At 49.0% G+C, this 8665-nt stretch overlaps 1 non-coding gene across 1 annotated transcript; it reads left to right on the forward strand.

The window, feature by feature from the left end:
* The first annotated feature begins 2555 nt into the window (after positions 1–2555).
* On the forward strand, positions 2556–2997 carry LOC119931248. The gene has a single exon (XR_005452101.1).
* The last annotated feature ends 5668 nt before the right edge of the window (positions 2998–8665 follow it).

Raw genomic sequence — 8665 nt, forward strand, 5'->3', positions numbered from 1 at the left:
CTCGCTGCCCTTCACAACTGACATAACAACACTCTCCCTACCTTAAAAGCTCTACTAAAATCACGTCTCCCAGAGGCTTTCTCTAAGTAAGCCCTCACAATCCAAATTCACCCTCCCTTCTGTACCATCCATACACATCCCTTAAGCATTCTTGCTTCTCCTCCAGCCCCAAAGCACTAACGTAAGATACTAATTCTTTGCCATTTTCCCTCTCAGTAATTTATTTTAATGGCTTGTCTCCCCTTTTGGACTGTGGAAAGGGTTAGTGATTACCAATTCTATTGTACTGTACTCTCCCAAGGGCTTACTACGGTGCCCAGGGAATCATTCATTCATTCAACTGTGTTTATTGAGCGCTTACTGTATGCAAAACACTGTACTAAGTGCTTGGGAGAGTACAATATAATAATAATACAACAATAAACAGACACATTCCCTGCCTACCACGAGCTTATAGTCTAGAGAGGGGAGACAGATATCAGTACAAATACATAAATTACAGATATGTATATCAGTGCTGTGGGGCTGTGGGGGGGAAGAACAAGGGGAGCAAGTCAGGGTGATGCAGAAAGGAAAGGAAGAAGAGGAAAGGAATCAGTGTGGCCTAATGGATAGAGTACTGGAGATAGGGCTTGGGTGTCAGAAGGACCTGGTTTCTAATCCCGGTTCCGCCAAGTGCTTGCTGTGTGACATTGAGCAAGTCACTTAACTTCTCTGTGCTTCAGTTACCTCATCTGTAAAAATGGGGATTAAGACTGCGAGTCTCAAGTGGGACATGGCCCGTGTCCAACCTGATTAGTTTGCATCTACCCCAGCGCTTAGTGCAGTGCCCGGCACATAGCTTTAGGCAGCGTGGCTCAGTGGAAAGAGCCCGGGCTTGGGAGTCAGAGGTCATGGGTTCTAATCCCAGCTCCGCTGCTTGCCAGCTGTGTGACTTTGGGCAGGTCACTTAACTTCTCTGGGCCTCAGTTACCTCATCTGTAAAAAATGGGGATTAAGGCTGTGAGCCCCACGTGAGACAACCTGATCACCTTGTATCCCCCAATGCTTAGAACAATGCTTTGCACATAGTAAGCGTTTAACAAATGTCACCATTATTATTTTTTTTAATGCCACTTAAATAACGCTCAATAAATACGATTGATCCATCATATAAATCAGGGTTTCTCTTTTACTCCCCGCCCAAGGCGGGAAGCAGCGTAACTTAGTGGAAAGAGCACAGGTTTGGGAGTCAGAGAACATGGGTTCTAATCCCGGCCCTGCCACTTGTCGGCTATGTGACCTTGGGCAAGCCGCCTGACTTCTCTGTGCCTCAGTTCCCTCATCTGAAAAACGGGGATGTGAAGACTGTGATCCCCACGTGGGACAACCTGATTACCGCGTATTTACCCCTTAGGACAGTGCTTGGCATAATGATGCGTATACAGCTGACCCAAGTGTCAGCTGTGTGACTTCGGGCAAGTCACTTCACTTCTCTGGGCCTCAGTTCCCTCATCTGTAAAATGGGGATGAAGACTGTGAGCCCCCGCCTTGTAACCTCTCCAGCGCTTAGAACAGTGCTTTGCACACAGTAAGCGCTCAATGTGCTATCATTGTTATAAGTATAATTCTATTTATTTCGATGGTATTGCCACCTGTCTCCATGTTTTGTTGTCTGTCTCCCCCTTCTAGACTGTGAGCCCGTTGTTGGGTAGGGACCGTCTCTAGATGTTGCCGACTTGTACTTTCCAAGCGCTTAGTACAGTGCTCTGCACACAGTAAGCGCTCAAGCAATACGATTGAATGAATGAATGATCGGACCCGCTGGCGAGACGTTCCCCTCCTTGCCGCGCGGGGGCAGCAGCGAACTCTCGCGTGGCTTTCCCGGCGAGAGTTCCGGGATGCTCCCATAGGCCTTTGCGGCGGGGGGTATAAAAGGGGAGGGCCCGGCGGGCTGCCGCCATTGGCGAGGAGCCGCGCTGGGGGAAGGTGGTCTGCTGCTCGCTCGGGCGATTGAGTGTGCAAAAAACGGATGCTTGGAGCGTGTGTGCACATGTGTGAGTGTGCAAAAAGGATGCTCGGGGCCTGTGTGCGCGTGAGTGTGCAAAAAAGGATGCTTGGGGAGTGTGAGTGTGCAAAAAGGATGCTTAGGGCCTGTGCACGGGAGAGTGCAAAAAGGATGCTTGGGGCGTGTGTGTGCAAAAAGGATGCTTGGGGCCTGTGCACGGGAGAGTGCAAAAAGGATGCTTGGGGCGTGTGTGTGCAAAAAGGATGCTTGGGGCCTGTGCACGTGAGAGTGCAAAAAGGATGCTTGGGGCGTGTGTGTGCCAAAAGGATGCTTGGGGCCTGTGTGCACGTGAGAGTGCAAAAAGGGTGCTTGGGGCCTGTGTGTGCAAAAAGGATGCTTGCGGCCTGTGTGCACGTGAGAGTGCAAAAAGGATGCTTGGGGCCTGTGTGCACGTGAGAGTGCACAAAGGATGCTTGGGGTCTGTGTGCGCGTGAGTGTGCAAAAAGGATGCTTGGAGTCTGTGCACGTGGGAGTGCAAAAAGGGTGCTTGGGGCCTGCGTGCCCAACACAGTAAGCGCTCAATAAATGCGATTGATGATGAGTGTGTGTAGATGAGTGAGATCTGATGATGGCATTTGTTAAGCGCTCACTGTGTGCAAAGCACTGTTCCGACGTTACCGCCTTGTACTCCCCAAGTGCTGCGCTCCCTCAACGCGATCGGATGAAGGACGAGTGTGTGAGCGAGCCCAGGCGCGCCCCCCTGCCGCTCCCGCCCCTACACGCTGATCTTATTTGATCGGGCCGCGCCTCCCCCCCCCCGCCCCGTCCGTCCCCGCCGGGCCGGCCCGAAGTGAGAAGCCCCCCTCCTGCGAAGCCCCCCCCGGGGCGCTGTGCAGCGAGGCCCACCGAGTCGGCGGCGGGGACGGAAGCCGGACCCTCAGGAGTGATGAGTCGATCAGATAGACGAGGCCGGCCAGCGGCCCATGAGTATCGAGGCGATTCTGACCTGAGCCGACGGCACCCGCCTCCGCCTGCAATAATCATCACCATCATCAACACGTGTTACTCCCCTCCTCAGATATCGCCAGGGGCTACCAATCAACCTACCCATCAGGCAGAAACTCCCACCCTCGGCTTCAAGGCGTGTTGCCAACTTGTACTTCCCAAGCGCTTAGTATAGTGCTCTGCACACAGTAAGCGCTCAATAAATACGATTGATTGATTGATTGAAGGCTCTCCATCACCTCGCCCCCTCCTACCTCACCTCCCTTCTATCCTTCTCCAGCCCAGCCGGCACCCTCCGCTCCTCTGCCACTAACCTCCTCAATGGGCCTCGTTCTCGCCTGTCCCGCCATCGACCCCCGGCCCACGTCCTCCCCCTGTCCTGGAATGCCCTCCCTTCGCACATCATCATCAATCGTATTTATTGGGCGCTTACTATGTGCAGAGCACTGTACTAAGCGCTTGGGAAGTACAAATTGGCAACATATAGAGACAACTGCCAAGCTAGCTCTCTTCCTCCCTTCAAAGCCCTACTGAGAGCTCACCTCTTCCAGGAGGCCTTCCCAGACTGAGCCCCCTTTTTCCTCTCCTCCTCCCCATCCCCTCACCCTACCTCCTTCCCCTCCCTGCAGCACTTGTATATATGTTTGTATGTATTTATTACTCTATTTTACTTGTACATATTTATTCTATTTTATTTTGTTAATATGTTTTGTTTGTCTCCCCCTTCTAGACTGTGAGCCCGCTGTTGGGTAGGGACCGTCTCTAGATGTTGCCAACTTGTACTTCCCAAGCGCTGAGTACAGTGCCCTGCACACAGCTTTCAATAAATACGATTGAATGAATGAATTTAAGCGCTTACTATGTGTTAAGTGCTGGGGGGATGCAAGGTGATCGTCTAGACTGAGCCCACTGTTGGGTAGGAATTGTCTCTATATGTTGCCAACTTGTACTTCCCAAGCGCTGAGTACAGTGCTCTGCACACAGTAAGCGCTCAATAAATGCGATTGAATGAATGAGTTTGTTAAGCGCTTACTATGTGCTAAGCGCTGGGGGGGATACAAGGTGATCATCTAGACTGAGCCTGCTGTTGGGTAGGGACCATACCTATATGTTGCCAACTTGGACTTCCCAAGCTCTTAGTACAGTGCTGTGTACACAGTAAGCACTCAATAAATATGAATGAATGAATGAATGATCAGGTTTTCCCACGGGGGCCTCAGTCTTCATTCCCATTTACAGATGAGGTCACTGAGGCACAGAGAAAATGATGATGGTATTGAGAAGCAGCGTGGCTCAGTGGAAAGAGCCCGGGCTTTGGAGTCAGAGGTCCTGTGGCCTCTGCCAGTTGTCAGCTGTGTGACTTGGGGCAAGTCACTTCACTTCTCTGGGCCTCAGTGGCCTCATCTGTAAAATGGGGATTAAGATTGAGCTCCCTGAGGGACAACCTGATCACCTTGTAACCTCCCCAGCGCTTAGAACAGTGCTTTGCACATAGTAAGCGCTTTCTAAATGCCATAATTATTATTATTTGTGAAGCCCTGTTCTAAGTGCTGGGAGATAGAGGGTCGTCAGGTTGGCCCATGAGGGGCCCCTTTTACAGATGAGGTAAAGCAGTGTGGCTTAGTCGAAAGAGCCCAGGCTTGAGGTTGTGGCTTCTAATCCCGCCTTTGCCATTTGTCAGCTGTGGGACATTGGGCAAGTCACTTCTCGGAGCCTGTTACCTCATCTGTAAAATGGAGATTGACTGTGAGCCCCACGTGGGACAACCTGATTACCTTGTATCTACCCCAGTGCTTGGCACATAGTAAGTGCTTAACAAATACCATAATTATTATTTGAGGTAACAGGCACAGAGAAGTGAACTGCCCAAGATCACACAGCAGAAAAGTGGCAGAGCGAGGATTAGAGGCCACATCCTCGGACTCGTAAGCCTGTGCTCTCTCCACTAATAATAATGATATTTGTTAAGCGCTTACTATGTGCCAAGCACTGTTCTAAGCACCGGGGTAGATACAAGCAATCAGGTTGTCCCATGTGGGACTGAATCTTCATCCCCATTTTACAGATGAGGTAACTGAGGCACAGAGAAGTGAAGTGGCTTGCTATGGTCACACAGCAGACAAGTGGCGGAGCCAGGATTAGAGGCCGTGGCCTCAGACTCGCGAGCCCATGGTCTTTCCACTAAGCCACACTGCTTCTCAGAACCGTTGCAATGGCTCGGCCTCCAGGCTGCACCCCGGGGACGGCCCCCAAGGCCCCGCAACAGGTGAGAGAGCACCTTAGCTTGCCGGGGGCAGACTCCCCTGCAGCTCAACCTCCACCCGGGAGCTTTGGGGCTGCCCATGTGGCCCCGAAAAGGAGAGCGACCCTGTACTGGCCACCCGCCCCTCTGACCCAGAGGTGGTGGGCGAATGATGCCCAGCACTGCCCTGCCTGTTAGACTCTCCCCAGCACTTAGTACAGTGCTCTCTTCACAGTAAGCACTCAGTAAATTAGCTGACTCCCCAGTCTCTAGGGGTGGGGAAAAGATATCCCTTATATTGGTAATTCTTCCTCCCTTCAAAGCCCTACTGAGAGGTCACCTCCTCCAGGAGGCCTTCCCAGACTGAGCACCCTGCTTTCTGTCCCCCTTCTCCCCCCCCGCCTTACCTCCTTCCCATCCCGACCGCACTTGTATATGTGTATATATGTTTGTGCATATTTATTACTCTATTTTACTTGTACGTATTTATTCTATTTATTTTATTTTGCTAATATGTTTTGTTGTCCGTCTCCCCCTTCTAGACTGTGAGCCCACTGTTGGGTAGGGACCGTCTCTAGATGTTGCCAACTTGTACTTCCCAAGCGCTTAGTCCAGTGCTCTGCACACAGTAAGCGCTCAATAAATACAAATGAATGAATGAATGAGAAATAAAGAGTAGCCCAAGCTAGAGAAGCAGTGTTGCTTATGGGTAGAACATGGGCCTATGAGTCAGAAGGTCATGGGTTCTAATAGCTCTGCCATGTGTCTGCTGGGTGACCTTGGGCAAGTCATTTCACTACTCTGGGCCTCAGCTCATCTGTAAAATGGGGATTAAGAGAACCCTATATGAGACAGTGACTGTGTCCAACCTACCTTGTATCTACCTCAGTGCTTAGAACAGTGCTTGGCACATAGTAAGCGCTTAACACCTCCTCCAGGAGGCCTTCCCAGACTGAGCTCCCTTTTTCCTCTCCTCCTCATCCCCCCGCCCTACCTCCTTCCCCTCCCCACAGCACCTGTATATATGTTTGTACAGATTTATTACTCTGTTTAACTTGTACATATTTACTGTTCTATTTGTTTTGTTAACGATGTGCATCTAGCTTTATTTCTATTTATTCTGATGACTTTCATTCATTCATTCAGTTGTATTTATTGAGCGCTTACTGTGTGCAGAGCACTGTACTAAGCACTTGAGAAGTACAAGTTGGCAACATATAGAGACGGTCCCAACCCAACATCAGGCTCACAGTCTAGAAGGGAGAGACAGACAACAAAACAAAACATGTGGACAGGTGTCAAGTCATCAGAATAAATAGAAGTAAAGCTAGATGCACATCATTAAATAGAATAGTAGACTTGACACCTGTCCACATGTTTTTCTCTGTTGTCTGTCTCCCCCTTCTAGACTGAGCCCATTGTAGGGTAGGGACTGCCTCTATATGTTGCCAACTTGTACTTCCCAAGTGCTTAGTACAGTGCTCTGCACACAGTAAGCGCTCAATAAATACGATTGAATGAATGAATGAATATTAAACCCCCAGACCAGGATGATCCAGGGAGCAAGGGGTTAGGTTGAAACATGGATAGATTCTCAAGGATTCTCTCAAGGCCAATTATCACTCAATAGCACTTATTTTGCACGTGATCTATGCAGCTACTGAATGCTTGGGAGAGTTCACTGTGTTTTTTTATAGTACTTGTAAGTGCTTACAATGTGTCAAACACTTCTAAGCCCTACGGTAGGTACAAGTTAATGAACTCAGGCACTGGGCCTGTCCCACAGGGGCCTCACAGTAGAACAGTGCTTTGCGCATAGTGCTTATCAAATACCATAACTATTACTAAGTAGGAAGGACAACAGGTATTTAATCCCATTTTAAGCACCCCCACTCAAAAAAAACCCACAAAACTAAACTCACTGTGGGCAGGGGATGTGTGTGTTTATTGGTGTAGTGTACTCTCCAAAGCGCTTAGTACATTGCTCTGCACACAGTAAGCGCTCAGTAAATACGATCAAATGAAGGAATGAATTTTACAGTTGAGGAAACTGACACAGAAATGAAAGTGACTTGCCCAGGATCACACAGCAAGCAACTGGCAGAGCTGGGATTCGAACCCAGGTCTTCTGACTTCTGGGCCTGCGCTCTTTCTAGGCCTGCATCTCTGTTCTCCTTCCTACTTGGACTGTGGGGCAGGGACTGCGTCCTTTCTGATTAACTTGTATCTACATCAGTGCTTGGATTAGTGCTTGACACCTGCGAAGTGCTCATTCAGTACCCGAATTGGACTCGTGTCTGGAGCCCGGAGCTCACTTAGTTTGGAGCAGCCTATACTAATCACTTACTGACCTGATTATGTCAGACAACCCTGGGAAAGGAGGAGTATTCACTTATTTCCTAAGCACTTGAAATTATTGGAGTGGAATCTTGTGGTGAAGGAGCATGTTTTGTGCTTCTGTTGTACTTGGCCAGTCAGTGTATTTGTTGAGCACTCTGTGCAGAGTACTGTGCTAAGTGCTTTGGAGAGTACAATAAAGCCAAGTTCATGGACAATGGACCCTGTCCTTAAGGAGCTTAAAAGGAAAGACAGACACTAAAATCAGTTACAGGCAAAGGAAACATTTAGCGCAGTGCATTGCACCCAGTGAGTGAACAATAAATACTGGGGCAGTATTATAATATATTCTAGTGTAGGCCAGCTTTAGAAGAGGGTCTTTTAGGGTAGGAGTAGAGCAGAGAGTGCAGAAAGTTCTGTGATGGAGGTTTGGAGGGGATAAAGGCACTAGACCGTGAGCCCACTGTTGGGTAGGGACCATCTCTATATGTTGCAAACTTGTATTTCCCAAGCGCTTAGTACAGTGCTGTGCACACAGTAAGCACTCAATAAATATAATCATCATCATCATCAATCGTATTTATTGAGCGCTTACTGTGTGCAGAGCACTGTACTAAGCACTTGGGAAGTCCAAGTTGGCAACATCTAGAGATGGTCCCTACCCAACAGCGGGCTCACAGTCTAGAAGGGGGAGACAGACAACCAAACAAAACATTAACAAAATAAAATAAATGGAATAAATATGTACAAGTAAAATAATTAGAGTAATAAATATGTACAAACATATACAGGTGCTGTGGGGAGAGGAAGGAGGTAAGGTGGGGGGAGGAGTATGAACAGTACTGTACTAAGCACTTGGGCGAGTATAATATAGCAGAGTTGGTAGACTTGTGTTCTGCCCTCCATGAGTGTAAACTCTAAAAGGAGCTTTCATCCTAGAGCCTTACAGCCTGAGAAACAGTTGGTGCTCTCTTAAAACTAAAGGCTTCAGAAGTGGGCGGTGGAGAAGGAAGAAAGGAGGGGTTTTGCCCACAATGCAGGCGGTAAGTGTTGGGCAGTAAAGAGGAATCATCCAAAGACCCCATCTTAGTTTC

The sequence above is a fragment of the Tachyglossus aculeatus genome, chromosome 7 (genome assembly GCF_015852505.1).
Source record: "Tachyglossus aculeatus isolate mTacAcu1 chromosome 7, mTacAcu1.pri, whole genome shotgun sequence".
Taxonomy (NCBI): domain Eukaryota; kingdom Metazoa; phylum Chordata; class Mammalia; order Monotremata; family Tachyglossidae; genus Tachyglossus; species Tachyglossus aculeatus.